Here is a 16,668-nt window from a genome sequence, read left to right on the forward strand (position 1 = left end):
TTAGGGGATTGTAAATGATTCAAAACGTCCCCGCGTTGGCCGTCAGGTATGTAAAATGTCTATTTCATTCATAAAATAACTTTACAATGCGCGATGTGGTTGTACGGCAGTAGTCTACATTACATCACGTCCCCCTTCCATTTTGCGCCCGTTGTTATACAGTGGGCCTGTCAATTAGGGGAGATCAAAATAATAATCAGTTCAATTCAGTTTAGAATTCCCCCTGCTCAATCCTTTTTTCAGTAGACCTTAGGCTTCCACACTTGAAAACACACAAAATGAGGAATAAAATCCAATTCAATTCAATGTTATTTTTATGGACACAATGTGCAGGCACATATGTACCGAAATGTAGGCAAAGCATACTTAACCCAAGTGGATCTCTAGAAATTTGTATGGAACAAAAACTAAATCTAGCGGTGCGTATCTTCCTGCCAGGCAATAGGATAAGTAGCCTGAATTTAATCTTTATGAATGCAGAGTTGTTTTATGGCGAGCTGTAACTCTGTGGAGCAATTAGCCTGAAGGTGGTGCGCCAGGTTCTGGGTGAGAAAATGGGGGATTTATGACTGTAAGTGCTGAAACAAACATTTAAGAGACACCTAAGGCAGCTGCTGCCATTCAGAGGCCTCAGCGCAATGGAACAACACCAGTTGGACTCATTCAAAATGTTTTGCTTTTCTTTCAACTTCTGGGCAAAGTGAGCTTTGTGAGACTATCTCCTCTGAGGGTAAAAACAAAATCAAGGCTAAAAACAAGTCACAATGATCATGCCCTCTGATAACCGTACAGTTAATAACAAGTGAAGGTTAGGAAGACAGAGGCATGTGCACAAAACTGCAAGTGTGACCATTACTTTCCAAAACTGCTGTATATGCTATCCATGACTTTAAAAGTCCTGGTTTCTTATGTAGTTGGGTTAATAAACCCCATTTGATATACGCAGACAATTTTAAACACATCACTGATTTGAATTAAACTCAGCTTGTCAATGACTTACCACAATAAAACCATTAATTCTCGATATTATTCTGTCCAGAATGTGTTTAGAGCCCACTTCAGTGTTTACCTGAGCAAACAGTGGAATAGCCCACTACAGCAGCAGGACTCCCTTAAAGCTATGTGCTAAGTCTTGATGTCTATTAGTTTCAAGGCAATTAGATAGTTTGAGTTTCACTAAATGCATAGGAATTAGCCACACCCACCCACACTCACCCACACACACACACACACACACACACACACACACACACACACACACACACACACACACACACACACACACACACACAGACAGACAGAAGACAGACTGAGAAGAATGGGTCTACTGTGTAGTGACACAGACCAAAACTATAAGGTCAGTGATGACAAGTGGACATGTGTGTGCCTTGTGTGTGTGTAAGCGTGTGTGTGTGTGTGTGTGTGTGTGTGTGTGTGTGTGTGTGTGCGTGCGTGCGTGCGTGTGTGTGTGTGTGGTAAAGAGAGAGGAGAAGGCGATCCCCGGGAGAAGTACAGCGCTATTAGCCCAGTGCCTGTTGTAGTGAGCTCTCTTCTGTCTCTGTCTCTATCCACTAGAGAAAATGTAATTATATCCTGAGACTACAGTTAAGCCATACCCACTCTACTGCAGCACATATTCAAATGAAATGCATAAATTAAATAAACCTGTCTGAGAGTGTAATTAAAAAGAGGGGAAAGCTGAGAAATGTGCCTGTCCCGGTGAATGTATCTGCAGGTGAGGAAGTAAGTAATTCCCAAGCATTGTTCCATTTGATTTTGTTATAATTCTGTATTTCAGAAATGTGAGCGTGTAGGAGTATGGAAGATGGGTATGTGCCAATGTCCTCGAACAAAGACATTTTTAGCGGTTCAATTCCGAAAAGCAAGGCACTAGCACTGCAAAGGTTTTGGGTTCTATTCCCTTTGTGGCTAAAAGGGCAGAGCAAGGCATTTTGCAAAGTATAGCTCAGGGCTAGCTCCTGAAATATCCCTCCACAGTCAGGCTGAGCGTTCCCAGACCGAGAGAACAGTACAGTTGGCACAGGGTTGTGAAGCTTCAAACGCTCAATCAAACATGTTGCTGCATACAAATGTATGTACACTTGGTGAGCTTCATATTTTTCATTAACTGACTGTATAAACATTAGGGATTTTTTGGCAGTGTGCAAGATATTTGTGTAGGCGTTTTATATGCCTGATAAAGTTAATGAATTAAAAAGTGGCTCGGCTACAGCTCTGTGTCTGTCCCTCTGCTTCGGTTTCACTCACCACTGAGTCTGACTCCATGTCCTGCCCACAACACTATCTGACTCTCTGTTACTGGGTAATTACTGGGTATTATGTTGAAAGCTTCTAATTTATTAAATAATTGCTTAAAGCATTTAAACAAAGTGTTGTGTTGTAGTTTGTGACATTTCAGAATCTTAATTTTGACTTAAAGATTTCCATTTTCACTGTAAATGCATTTCTGTTCCAAATATCAGTTTCATTAACTACTAATAATCAGTATCGGTCAATCCCAAATAAAAATGTTAAAATTGAGAGATTTCCCATGAGGGAACACAACTAATCATTCAATATACTGTATGTCTGATCTCTAAAGAACTAGTTTTCTATCACAAGCCTGTCCATTCTGCAGAAGACATAGCATCAGCCGTGCTTCACATCTAACGTAGTACTCTGCATTTCAGGTCAGCTCTTTTGTTAGTTCTCAGTTTTGATCATTTTTTTATTCCTGTGGCACGTGTGCAAAAAGTATTTCATATAAAACACTGGAGGTGAAGACAGATTTGATACTATCCCCTGTGAAACAAAAACCACTTTTACACATGCACCATTTACTCCTAATTTGATAGCGTCTTACCATTAAGTGGTCATAAGTGAATATTAAGCCAATACTGCGATGGCAGTAAATTAGTTACGGCAGTTTGACTGCTCAAGATGTGGTAAAATTGGTGCTAAGCTCCCTACTGGCATACTCTGCATCTCATTAAGCTTTGGCGCTGCAGCAGTACAGTTTGGGTATGTGAATGTTCACGTTGCATTAGAATGATGTGAAGTAGCTTGTGTGCACAACACCTTCACTGAGTCAGTTTCCGTATGTGTGCAGTTAATGGATTTAATGCGTGAGCTGTCACGTGTGCATAAAATAGCTTCTTTCTAGAGCTGCCATTTTGCATTAAAGCTCAATGATCAAATCCATCATGGAGAGGGCAAATTGTAGCTATTCATCACCAAGCCCTGACAGAGCAGGAGCCAATGCAACCTCTACACAATACACAGTTTATGCTACTTTTTTCTCAAAAGAAAAAAATATCCTACACTGAAATCACTATAACTTACTCTTCCAACACATACTGTACAACTTATATGTAGCACCTTCGGTTGTAAAAGAGTAGCTTACTCCTAGAATGAAGAAGAATGAGTGATAAGATCTGGCAACAGTGGAAATCTGTTTTAAGATAGTAGCTTTGGCAGTGAGGCTTCAAATCTAGCAGCAGAAACCAGCCACGCATTAAATCAATTCTAAATTATTGTATTCATGTAAATCCCTCCCCTCCTATCCCTCCCCCCAAAATATGTTGTTATGACATTTCCTCAGGTGGTCAGATATAGCAGTTCTTGATCCAACAAGAAAACAAATCAGTGAAAAGAGAGATAGAGGGAACTGCAGAGAGAAATGAGTAAGAAGAAGGAATGAGGGAGAAAGGGGGAACAGGAGAGTAATATTGAATCATGTCAAGGCACAAAGCAAGCACACGCTTGCACAGACAGACATGCACTCAGATACACACTTATTCACAATAATGTGCACGTACACAAATGCATGTACATATGTGTTCTTCCACACACAGGCCATGCAGATAAAACAGTGCTGCTGATCAAGCAAAACTGATAAAAGATAAACACATGGTATCTGTCATCGTCTCTTTGCTCACCCTAACCCCTCGGCAGTGGCCGGTGGGTGTGTTTTGGTGTGTGTGTCGTGTAAAAATGGGCCGTCTTGTGTGTCTGTGTGTCCAGCTATCACCACCACAATCCGTTCTAAGGTTAAAGAACCACAACACCGCATTAACAAAACCACATATGTCAGCACAGGTCACACGCACTCACTCACACACACACACACACACACACACACACACACACACACACACACACACACACACACACACACACACACACCACACACACTTCCTGTAAGTTGACCCCATGGCCTGTTGGGATGGCGACCTTGCCTTACCCCTGACATGACTAAACAAAGGAGATGGAGAGAGGGAGGAGGAGGGGGTAACCATAACAAGGACACAGGGTTAAGTGTGTGTGTGTGTGTGTGTGTGTGTGTGTGTGTGTGTGTTTATGCAGCCCTTTGTACACAGTTGCTTCCGTAGATTTGTCTTTTTTGTTTACTTCAATAATTTCTCTCTCTCTCTCTAAGCCTCAGGTTATCTCTCTCTCTCTCTCTCTCTCTCTCTCTCTCTCTCTCTCTCTCTCTCTCTCTCTCTCTGTCTCTAGTACACCTTCCCTGGATTTGGAGTGATTTCTCAATTTTGATAAACTCAGACAATAATAACTATTTTGAAAATATATTAATCGGTGTGAGTTATCTTTTATGAAAAAAAACAAGGAATAAAATGGATGAAAAAAAATGGAATCCATTGTATTTCTATGGTTGCAGCCCTAGTCTATTGTATATTCTCACACATTTATATATACAGTATTTGATTAAACTACTGCAGCACTGTGTTTGTAAGCAACACTAGTTACATAAATAACACAAAATGGCTTTCCCAGGAAAGATGTATTGTGAAGTAGCAGTGTGAACTCTTGAATTAGTCACTGGTGGTAAACGTAGAGCAGGGTCGGTGCTGCTGCTGCTCCATGTGAACCGTTTCATTAATCTGACATTCAGCTGAGATCTAAGCATCCCATTTTCTACCCAAGGGAGGCACTGAGTAACGTTATGGAATATGAATAAAATGAAATAACATTGGTCAAAGTCTTCAATTCAAACAGGAATGAATATGGTTTGTGTCTATATAAAAGAGACTTCAGATACAGTATTAGGGGACCACTAAGGTCTATATAAAAGAGACTTCAGATACAGTATTAGGGGACCACTAAGGCCTATATAAAAGAGACTTCAGATACAGTATTAGGGGACCACTAAGGTCTATATAAAAGAGACTTCAGATACAGTATTGGGGACCACTAAGGTCTATATAAAAGAGACTTCAGATACAGTATTAGGGGACCACTAAGGTCTATATAAAAGAGACTTCAGATACAGTATTAGGGGACCACTAAGGTCTATATAAAAGAGACTTCAGATACAGTATTAGGGGGACCACTAAGGTCTATATAAAAGAGACTTCAGATACAGTATTAGGGGACCACTAAGGTCTATATAAAAGAGACTTCAGATACAGTATTAGGGGACCACTAAGGTCTATATAAAAGAGACTTCAGATACAGTATTAGGGGACCACTAAGGTCTATATAAAAGAGACTTCAGATACAGTATTAGGGGACCACTAAGGCCTATATAAAAGAGACTTCAGATACAGTATTAGGGACCACTAAGGTCTATATAAAAGAGACTTCAGATACAGTATTAGGGGACCACTAAGGTCTATATAAAAGAGACTTCAGATACAGTATTAGGGGACCAATAAGGTCTATATAAAAGAGACTTCAGATACAGTATTAGGGGACCACTAAGGTCTATATAAAAGAGACTTCAGATACAGTATTAGGGGACCACTAAGGCCTATATAAAAAGAGACTTCAGATACAGTATTAGGGGACCACTAAGGCCTATATAAAAGAGACTTCGGATACAGTATTAGGGGACCACTAAGGTCTATATAAAAGAGACTTCAGATACAGTATTAGGGGACCACTAAGGCCTATATAAAAGAGACTTCAGATACAGTATTAGGGGACCACTAAGGCCTATATAAAAGAGACTTCAGATACAGTATTAGGGGACCACTAAGGTCTATATAAAAGAGACTTCAGATACAGTATTAGGGGACCACTAAGGCCTATATAAAAGCATCAAAAAAGCAGCATGTCATAGGACCTTGTATCATATTGTATCTTGTCATTTCCTTTAGTCTGTGGCCCACCAAGTAAATTAGGTCTCCACACTAACGTTAGTCAAAGTGTTGACATATGAAAACATCAAAAATGCATTTTAGATGAAGGAGATGAGAGTATATCCTGTTGTTCCTCATCACTGTTTGCTCAGCAGCATTAAACTGTGTGTACGGGCCGCATGGGTTTTCTACCCAGAAGTTATTGGAAACAAACATTGTGATAGGGTTTATAGCGTCGCAATGACGTCTTGATCAACAGCGCCAGTGCCTAGTGTGTGTGTGACTCATGGATGTATAATAAAACCTGGATATAGCGTTCGATGCGGTGCCCCGTTCATTGCTATGAGTCCCAAAAAGTTAAACTTCTCTGTATAAAATCACCCAGATCTTTTTACCTTTCAAACATATGGCAAGGCAGATTAAACTCAAACTGTCCCGCCTTGAACTGGCTGTGTGAAAGCGGCTACAATAAGTCGCCTTGGTCATCTGACCTACCTACGAGAAAAAAATGGAGAGAGGTCTTGCACGCAAATATGTCCAAATATGTATATGGAAACACAAAATAGTAGAATAATAAAACGATACAACTGTGTTTCTATTTATTAAAAATGTATTTATATAAACGATACAAATGAGCAGATTAGTCGTCAGTTGCTTGATATGTTTGGCTTCATTATAAAACAAACAGGGGGAATGGCTCCCTGCAGGATGCTTAACAGCAGAGCAGATGAAACACATCGCTGCAGTCCAACAATAGAAATAGAAACACACAGAGACAAGCAGCAGGCACAGCAGCCCCCCCACACACACACACACACACACACACACACACACACACACACACACACACACACACACTCACATACACCACTACCTCCAGGTGCTCATGGTTCATTTTACTGTCACATCGTCTTTCTTCATTTCTTACAGCTAGATAAGACTTGAAAGGAGCCTGCTAGTGATCTGTGTGTGTGTGTGTGTGTGTGTGTATTGTATACGTCTTGTGCTACTCTATTACCAGTTTGTTTTGCCTTTTTTCTCTTCAACTGTCATGACTCTCTCTAATCTATGTAATATATCAATGTCTCACGTTTAAGTATTTCTAAAATCAGTGCCGTCAAGTTATTTTTCATGATGTAACTAAAAGGAAACAGTGGGATGGTGTAATGCATTAACTATTAAAATGGGACTGTAGCTGAGTGGTGATATTTGTGTTTACTGGATAACTGTTCTTCAGCAGCATTTTGTCCTGTCGTGCCTCATGATGGCTACAACAGGGCTGTCATGACGTAAAACCGTCCTCACAATTGCAGCTGACAGTGATCCGGTGTGCAGTGCACCTCTTTGGAAAAAAGGCTGTATTATCACTGACATGGTCAGCGTTTATCTAAGGTGGTGCACAATTTATACTGTGGTCACACAGGAATTCTCCATGCAAATGAAATCATGGACACTATTCAAGGAAAAAGGGGATTACAGAGTGAGAAGAAATGAAGGAAATAGGGAGAGTAGCGGAGTAAGGGGGAAGAGGATAGGGAGGAAAGAGAGGGAGGGAGGACAACAGAGAGCGAGAAACAGGATGAAGAGGAGGTGTGTTTGCAAACCATCTGGACTCAGTCTATGATAAGAAACACTTAGTCAGCGAGCACCTCATCACTCAGCCCGCTCCCTCTCTTTATTCTCTCTCAGCCTTGTGTAAACTAGCCTACATCTTCCGGCGTCTTTTTTCTTTCTCCCCTTCCTGATATCATAATGCTCTACAGGAAGTGATAAAGTGGAAATGAGTGATAAGAATGATAATAAAAGGACTTAATGTGTGGAGAAAAAGAAAGGCCAAGAGCTCTAGAGAAACTCAAAGGTTGCTGTTTACCTTCATGTCACATCTGTCTAAAGTGGGCAAACATATTCATCAATTAGGTAGCCAATTAACTGACAATTTCTTTTCACAAATGTACACGTACAACTCATTCATTACACATTCAAGAAAGGCATTACTTTTATATATGGTTTCTGATGTATTGTGAAGCTCTAAACGGACTGGGTCATTGGACAGTAGGGGTGGGAAAGAAAATGGATACAGGATAGCATCGCGATATTATTTTTGTGACAATGCTGTATCAATACACGGACGCCAAGTATCGATCTTTTATTATATAAATTGCACATGAGAATTTAACTTTTTTTAATTAATTAAAACTATTAGATAAAATTGAAGTGAGATGAACAAAAAGAAATTGATCTTTTTAGATGAAACAGATGTTGACCACGTTTTTTTTTTTTTTGGGGGGGGACATAATTTGAAGTTGGAAAAAAAATGTCGTATCATGGGGCCTCTGGGGATTCTCACCCCTATTGGACAGAATACAACATTCAATTTAAATACATTATTAATAGTATTATTATGATTCTTATTAAATTGAAAACATCAGTTGTTTTAATGTCTACTACTACTACTGCTTTGCAACAAAAAACTATTTCAATCACAAAAAAAGATGGGTGAGTGGGATCAATGCAAAGCAGTTACAAAGCGCTGATGCGATTTATGGATACATCAATGAGTCAACTGACAGAAAATTAATTAGCAACAATTTTATGAAGCAATTATGCATTTAATTGAAGTTGTGTAAATGTTAATTGTATATTGTTCGATAAAAAGAAAAAATCATTAAGCACATCTTCATACTTCTACATGTTTAATTTGTTAATTTTCCACTATGCTTTTATGAAACATACATGTGACATCATATTCTCCAAGTGCATTCTACTACTATTGCAACTACTTCTGCAGCACAAGAAAATGTGAATATAATGAGGAAACATTTACTGTGTATATTTTTGGATCAAATATATGTATCAAATGTTTCTGCAGCACAAGAGGTCTGAATAGTTCTCTCACTGTGTGTGTAAAATACTTTACATACATTCATACATACATTACAGATGATATTCCTGTTATGGTCCGGACATACACCACCTCTCACAGTATGACTGCTTCTTTTGATTTGTCTCAACTACTGAATGGAGAGGCAGAATGTTCATTTTTTTTCCAATTTGTACTTTTGAATTAGTGATGAGAACGAATGGTGCTCTGCTCTATCACAGGAGCTGTCTGAAAAACACAGATACTCAGTACATAGATACACGTACACACACACACACACACACACACACACACACACACACAAACACACACACACACAAACTATGCATGGACACTTTCAGGGATGTGTGAGGTACATCACACACAGATGCACACACACAGACACACTTTCACACAGCAGTCCAAAGGCACACATACACCCCACCTTATACACATTACAGCTACGCTCTTATGATGAATGAACTATAAATGCCCTTGTATGTAATGAAAATAATAAAAAAGTGAAATATGTATAAAACTGAGCTTGTGCCGCCACGGGTCAGTGTTGTGTTCAAACTATTGTAAATCCTTGTGTTCAAATATGCATAGCAAAATAATAATGTTACAGCATAATACTGTGCATGCATGTGTGTGTGTGTGTGTGTGTGTGTGTGTGGTTCAGGGCATTTTAGGAATAGTAATAGCAGTCCATCAGGAAGATTACTACAGACGCACATGCGTGCACACACACACACACACACACACACACATACACACACACACACACACTCATAACTGTACTTGCAAGAGCAAGCCACTGACTCACATTCATTCCTTAACTCCTGTTTCAAAGTGATGTCCTTCCTCTGATGACTTTCATCATCTTTCTAGCTTTAAAACATAAACACACACACATACACACAGACAGACAGACACACACACACACACACAGAGGCCCCTATATCACAGACACCCAATCTATCTCACACATCACTGTCAAAGGCCTTGTTGCTAGGAGATAGTGCTCTATTTGTGGAGAGAGCGACAGAGAGACATAGAGCGAGATATATGGGGGGGCTGGTTTGAGTGTGTGTGTGTGTGTGTGTGTGTGTGTGTGTGTGTGTGTGTGTGTGTGTGTGTGTGTGTGCAAGAGAGTGATAAACGAAAAAAAGTGCAGGAATGAGAAATTGAGGAGATATGAGAGTCAAGTTCCTTAAAACAGGATGAATCTCTCAAGACATACTTATCTCCTCTCTCTCTCTCTCTCTCTCTCTCTCTCTGTCTCTCTGTCTCTCTCTCTCTGTCTCTCTCTCTCTCTTTCACACACACTGGCAGCTTGTTTCTCAAACTTAGACAGAAACACTAGGACAATGTGTGTGTTCCTGCATCTCACGCATGGTTGCTCATGTGAATGTGTACATATCCGTGCAGCAACATACATGCCAGTGTGTGTGTGTGTGTGTGTGTGTGTGTGTGTGTGTGTGTGTGTGTGTGTGTGAGTGTTCCTCTAACTGCAGCAGTGCTGGGATCCAGGAGGCCATATAATGGTTGGCTGGTCACATTGTCTGCCCCAGTGGTCAGTCCTTCACAAATACACTGTCGGCTATAATCTGCAGATACATCCGTAATAATCTGATAAAACCTGCAGCGAAAGAAAATCACACAGCATCACATCCACACGGTGACACATACACAAACACACTTGCACTGCTTGCGCATTGTTGAATAACAGACATTTCAAAAGACAAAAATCCCATAATAAATCCAATCAAAAGTGACATCAAGCTGCAGTAGCACTTGGGTCTAGTTTCCATTAGTGGTTACATACCAAACTGCAAATGTCATGCAACGTGCATCATTTATTTTGGCTTTAAAATCCGAACCCATCTTTGTTCCTGCATTTCCTTCTCTAAAGGGCATTTCAGACCAAAGGCAACAGCACTGCTGCGCTTTGAAAGCTCTTGTTTCCAAAGGCTTACACTGTGCCACGACGACAAGCTTGCACTGCCAGATGCTGTAGATGAGCGTTGAACCCAGAGGCCAGCTCTGGTCTAAAAGGCCTATAAGGTGCACCCTCAGACTGATACTGACACTGTTGTCTTTACTAAAAATATGGCCAAAATGTGCTCTCTTCAAGCAACATATAAGGTTTCATACATGCACAGAAAGTTAACTTTATTCATTCAAAATTAGCTAGTAATCGCCATTTAAAGGAAATAGTCTATTATTTCTGATGTACTAGAGCAGGGGTCTTCAACATTTTTTAAGCCAAGGACCCCTTAACTGAAAGAGTGACGGAGCAGGGACCCCCTACTATATATATTGTATAATATTAAGTTGCATATTAAACTAGGCCTACAATAACTTGCAGGGCGACCAAATGCCTTTATACATACCTTTTTTGTGCATAGAATACTAAGCTATTAAAATAGCCTACTAATTGTTGGCATGATTTTATAGATAATGTTCAAATGTCCCGGACCCCCCTGTTGAAGATCCTTGTACTATAGGAACATCCGCATCAACTGTACCCAATTGATCCCAATACTGAAATGTTTCAGCAGTTATTGCCGAACAATTATTACTACCTCGCCATGTTGAAGCATCACAAGCAAACTCACTGCCAATGGACCTTTTTCACGGCAGACATTTTGACTTGTCATAGTAGGAAAAGCAGAGCTGAGATTGATAACCTTAACGATGGCTCAGTTCCGTCAAGTGTCCCAGTAAGCTAGTTCAGTGAGTCACCATGCACAATACCAGGGCCTCTCCTAAGTGGAATGCAGCCATCATGAATGGTTTTGAATACACCAGTGCTTTTCCTACTATGACATGTCAACATGTCTGGCGTGAAAAAGGTCTATTCAGCTGCTCAGTTCAGTCCATTACTAAAAAAATAGTTCACAGCTCCACATCCATTTCTCCACATGTTTTGTACAGTATAATTAGACGATATTACTCAGTTGTTGTAATAGTATGTCATTAAACATACCGTATTCAAATCCCTTTCTTTTCCCTTTTCTGTCAAGCTGTGACTATAATAATTACTGTAGTTTTATTATTTGCCAATGAGGCCTCATGTCGTATGAACACCAACACATTGAAGGCGCTCCTTAATTATACAGTCAAAACTTCATTAATGTGCTGCTGTAGCCTAACTTTACCAAATTGTATTTTTTTGGTGTTCCATTCCACCAGTGGAATGTGGCAGCTGTCTGTGCTGCTTGACTGACTGCATTTTCTCTCACAGCGGTTGGTCTGAAACTCACAGTCCGCCTAATCCACTAAAACATTCCTGAGAAGCAGAAAAAGCCTAAATATGTGCACGTAAATATCACCTTGACAAACGCGTCAAATATATCCAGGGAAATGTAATTATTTACATGCACAAGGACATGTGAAAAAAGGCTCTGCACACACATACACCACTACAAATCATCATATTTTTAAATCTTTTAAATCTACCACTGGAAAATAATGATCCTATTCTTTGTGACATCTTCACAGCATCGGCACCTGTCTTTTGCTTTCTGCTCAGACACATTTCAGTAACCGACTATTTAAAACCATCCGATATGGAAAGGATATATAATTTGATAGCCCCTTTATTCTCGCTCTGACATCTTATCCTTCGTAATAGGCCCGCTGGAATCTTAATCAGTTACACATGTTCTTCTCTCCACCACCGTCTCTGCCCTCTTTTCTTTACGATCTGTCCATCCACAGTCGTTTTTTGAGAATTCTTTCCTCTCGTTGTGACAGTTTAATTCCTTTAATCCATCACCTACTTCCTCGTCTGCTTCTTAACTCACATGCACAAGTTTAGAAGCGTCTCAAAATTTATGTTTCTAATTGAAAAGGTAACGGGGGTGAGGGGGGGGGGCGGCAGTAAGAGGAGAAGACTGAAAGAGAGAAAAAGACACACACACACACACACACACAAAGTAATGGAATGCAAATCTCTGTGTCTGGAAGCGATTAGGCAAAGAGCTAAAGCCCGTCTTCTCTTTCTGTGTCTGAGCAGTCCAGCCACCCTAACCCTCACCTCACCACACACACACACACACACACACACACACACACACACACACACACACACACACACACACACACACACACACACACACACAATCAACATGTCGTTCACAATACACACTGCTAAAAGCAGAAGCGTTAAATTGTCAGAAAGCCACATTCGATGGGCTGATGCTCTCCGAGGTTACCCCTTCTTTTACTGGGTTGAATACAGTTTACTTCTGGCAAGGTGACAGACAGCAAGGTATAAACATTTTCCCATTTTAAGTTCATCATTCTCTCCGTTTATTCAGTTGTAAAAATAAAAAAATTAAATTACATTTAATCGGACAGAAGGACAGATGTTTTTCATTAAGCCTTAGATAGCAGGAGTTGTATTTACGTTTGGGCTGTAGATCATGTGTTTAAAAAAAAAAAAAAAAATAGACTGAAAGAAATACACATGGTATTTTTGAATAGTATATATACATATCAAGAAATAGAAGACAAATGTGCTACATTGCTGGTTTCGAGATGAGACCCTCTTTTATTGATTGAAGACTGATAAGAAAGACTGTCTACTGAGTGGGCCTAATAAATAAAGTCAGAATACAATGTCACATGTCACCTGTTAATGTACACAGCCCAGCTGTTGAGCACCAAAGCACGTTGGCCGACCTGTCTTGATCTTTCGCTAAGGTAAAAGGAACAGCAACGGTGCAGTGAATTTACATAAAAAAACGGTGATCATTTCAAAGTAATCTGACTCACTTTATCCTTCTTTGGCTTACAGAATGTAACTCCAACACTGAATGAATGTTTGTTAGGGATGCACTGATCTGGAGTTTTTATTCCTGACACTGATACAGATTACCTGGGTTTTGGCTAGGTTGTTTAATTAATAAGCAGCTGTATCATCTGCCCCACTGTGTGGACATTCTTTAATTTGTAAGTCAACACTAGGCTTTGTAAAACAAAATGTAACAAATAAATACATAGATATAAATGTACTAAATTGTTATTCATCATTAAAATAATGAATCAAATAATAATAATTTGAATTGGATAGACGGTCCCATTGTTACCGATACCCTACCCAGCTATTTGAGTCAGTATCGGCCTTATACACGATTTCTGTATTGGATACGATTTGTGTATAGTATACATTCAAACTACACATCATGGTACGTAGCATCAACTTAAAGTTAAATTTTAAAAGATAAAATAAGAACAAATGAAAACTTAAAAAAAAACAAAAAAAAAACATAGTTACTATAAGTGCTGGCTGCTTCTTGTCTAAGTTCACAGTCCATCTTCGAAGAAGGACGAGAAACTTGCGGGTGTAAATTCAACATGTCCATCCTTGATATCAAGTTTCAAACTAATATAAGTTGTCACAGGGCCTTTTAAAGAAAAATATGCCACTAACTAACGGCTGATAGCTGTCGACCTGATGTAGATCATTGCTTGGGCAGAATTCGTCACCACCACATCATGAACTGCGAGAGCAGGACTAACAGCAGGGCTGTGTTCCGTCGTCAGACAGAGGCAACATTTCTACTCTGCAAGAGGAGGAACTAAATCCAAAAAAACACTGGTCCCCAGGAGACATTTAGGGGCCCGAAATGTCTTTGGTTTCTTTGCCAACAAGTTTGACTGACAGCAGTTTGTCCTGCATGTTTCCCATTATGTCCTCCACATTGATTGGTACCCTTATTAAGGTAATATTCCCCATCTCCATTCCCTTTGAATATTGCCCCTACGTAACAGCCTCAAAATCATAACCAGACCTTGAGGCTAATGCTTACTATATTAACCACTGAAATATGTATTCATGTGTGTGTGTGTCACTGTGTCTGTGTGTGTGTGTGTGTGTGTGTGTTGTGAGAGGACTGTAGCACAGAGATAAAAGAAAGTAGTCACTAATTGACTGGCAGCCTTAATATAAGTAATAGTAAGTAACTGAGTTAGTGCAAAAAAAAAAGAATAAAAAAAATAAAATGACTACTGAGTGTCGGCTTACGGACTAACTTGCCGCTTGATTTAACCTTGTAGACTTTAGTTTAGAAGGTGTGACCAGAGGCCAGACTCAGGGGAATTGGGCCAAAAGAGAGAGCACAAAGGCAGTGGGTGAAGAAATAACATAAGAGGGTGAAAATAAAAGAATGAGAGAAAGGTGAGATTGAGAAAATAAGAGAAAAATGAAAGAGAAGAAAGGGAAAATGCTTGGCTCAGACGGAAAGACAGGTTTTCCCTCTGCCTTTACTTTCTTACCAAATCAAATAATGAGGCCCCAGTTTGGCACTATTTTAACACACACACACACACGCACACACTGATTGAGGGAGTTTACATTCAGTCAGTGAATTCACACGAGGCAATTGACTAGAGACCAAGCAATTTCCCAAAGCATGCAGACACACATACTGACACAGGCTCACACACATGCACGCGCACACACGCGCGCGTGACACAATGTGTAGCATGAAGAAAAGAAAAAAAAAAAAAAAAGAATTCGGTCGTCTACCTTGTCTGTGTGCGTAATCCAGTGTCGCCCGCTTTAAAGGGTTAACTCTCCCAAAAAACACATAGGATCCTTTCAGGCACGCAAGAACACTCCGAGTCGTCCTGCTGCTGAGGGGAAAATAGGAATTACCCCTCCGTCTCTGTCTTCCCCCGCTTTTCTCCTCTCTCTTCTTTAGAAAAGATGTGAAAAGCACAAGCCCTGTTTTCTGAGGTTTCTTCTGGCTTCTGTCTTTCTGTATGTGCGGTGGGACTGCCTCAGTCTTTTCTCTCACTTCTTGTTTTCATCCAGCCTCTGCGCTCCAAGTGAGGGATGGAGAATGAAAAACACTGGAGGAAAAAAAACACAAAGCCTCGCTTTCTCTCTTCTTTTCCCTTTCTTTTTTCTCTTCTCTTTCAGTTAAAGGAAATGTAGAATTCTCTTCCTTTATTCTCTACTCCGGTTTCTTTCCCTCTGTCTGCCGCTGCTCCTGTGTGTGTGTGTGTGTGTGTGTGTGTGCGTGTGTGAGTGTAAGTGTGTGAGAGCGCCGTCTTCTCCTCTGCCTCAGCCACCGCTGCTGTGAGTGTGCCTGTCCGCGTCGCTCCTCGCTCTCTCTCTCTCTCTCTCTCTCTCTCCCCCTCTTTGCTTCTGTAAGTTTTGAGCTCTCCTTGCTGGCGGAGCGAGGAGGGAGGCGGAGCCACGAGGACAGACGGAGCCGAGGGAAGAATGAGATTGGCTGACACAGAGGGTGAGAGAGAGAAGAGGGAGAGGGGGAGAGGAGTGGAGGGAGAGGGAGAGGCGGGATTTCTGCATTTTGGAGGCTGGAGGTGTGGATGTGTGGAGAGAGAGGAGGAGGGCCTTCTCTCTCTCTCTCTCTCTCTCTCTCTCTCTCTCTCTCTCACACACACACACACACACACACACACACACACACACACACACACACTCCCTCTCTCTCTGCATTCTTTTGCTCTGATCTCCCCGATTTCCCCACCACATATGTATTCATAGCACAGAAACTACACCTCTCAGCCGCTCACACATGATCTCTCTCTTTCTCTCACTCTCATACACTCACACACATATGCACACCCACTGTGTGTGTGTGTGTGTGTGTGTGTGTGTGTGTGTGTGTGTGTGTGTGCGCACGCTCGCGCAGTTTGGGTTTGAGGCAGCTGTATAAACCAAAG

General features: G+C 40.6%; 1 protein-coding gene across 2 annotated transcripts in view; it reads right to left on the minus strand.

The window, feature by feature from the left end:
• Window positions 1–15,773, minus strand: part of tenm3 (teneurin transmembrane protein 3) — a 233,324-nt gene extending 217,551 nt beyond the window's left edge. The window contains exon 1 of one of the 2 annotated variants that reach the window (XM_078267356.1): window positions 15,503–15,773. The gene's annotated coding sequence lies outside the window, so the exon portion shown is untranslated. The remainder of the gene's footprint in view (window positions 1–15,502) is intronic. The other variant, XM_078267346.1, reaches the window with a different exon arrangement.
• Between the last annotated feature and the right edge of the window lie 895 nt (window positions 15,774–16,668).

Source organism: Sander vitreus, chromosome 2 (genome assembly GCF_031162955.1).
Source record: "Sander vitreus isolate 19-12246 chromosome 2, sanVit1, whole genome shotgun sequence".
NCBI lineage: Eukaryota > Metazoa > Chordata > Actinopteri > Perciformes > Percidae > Sander > Sander vitreus.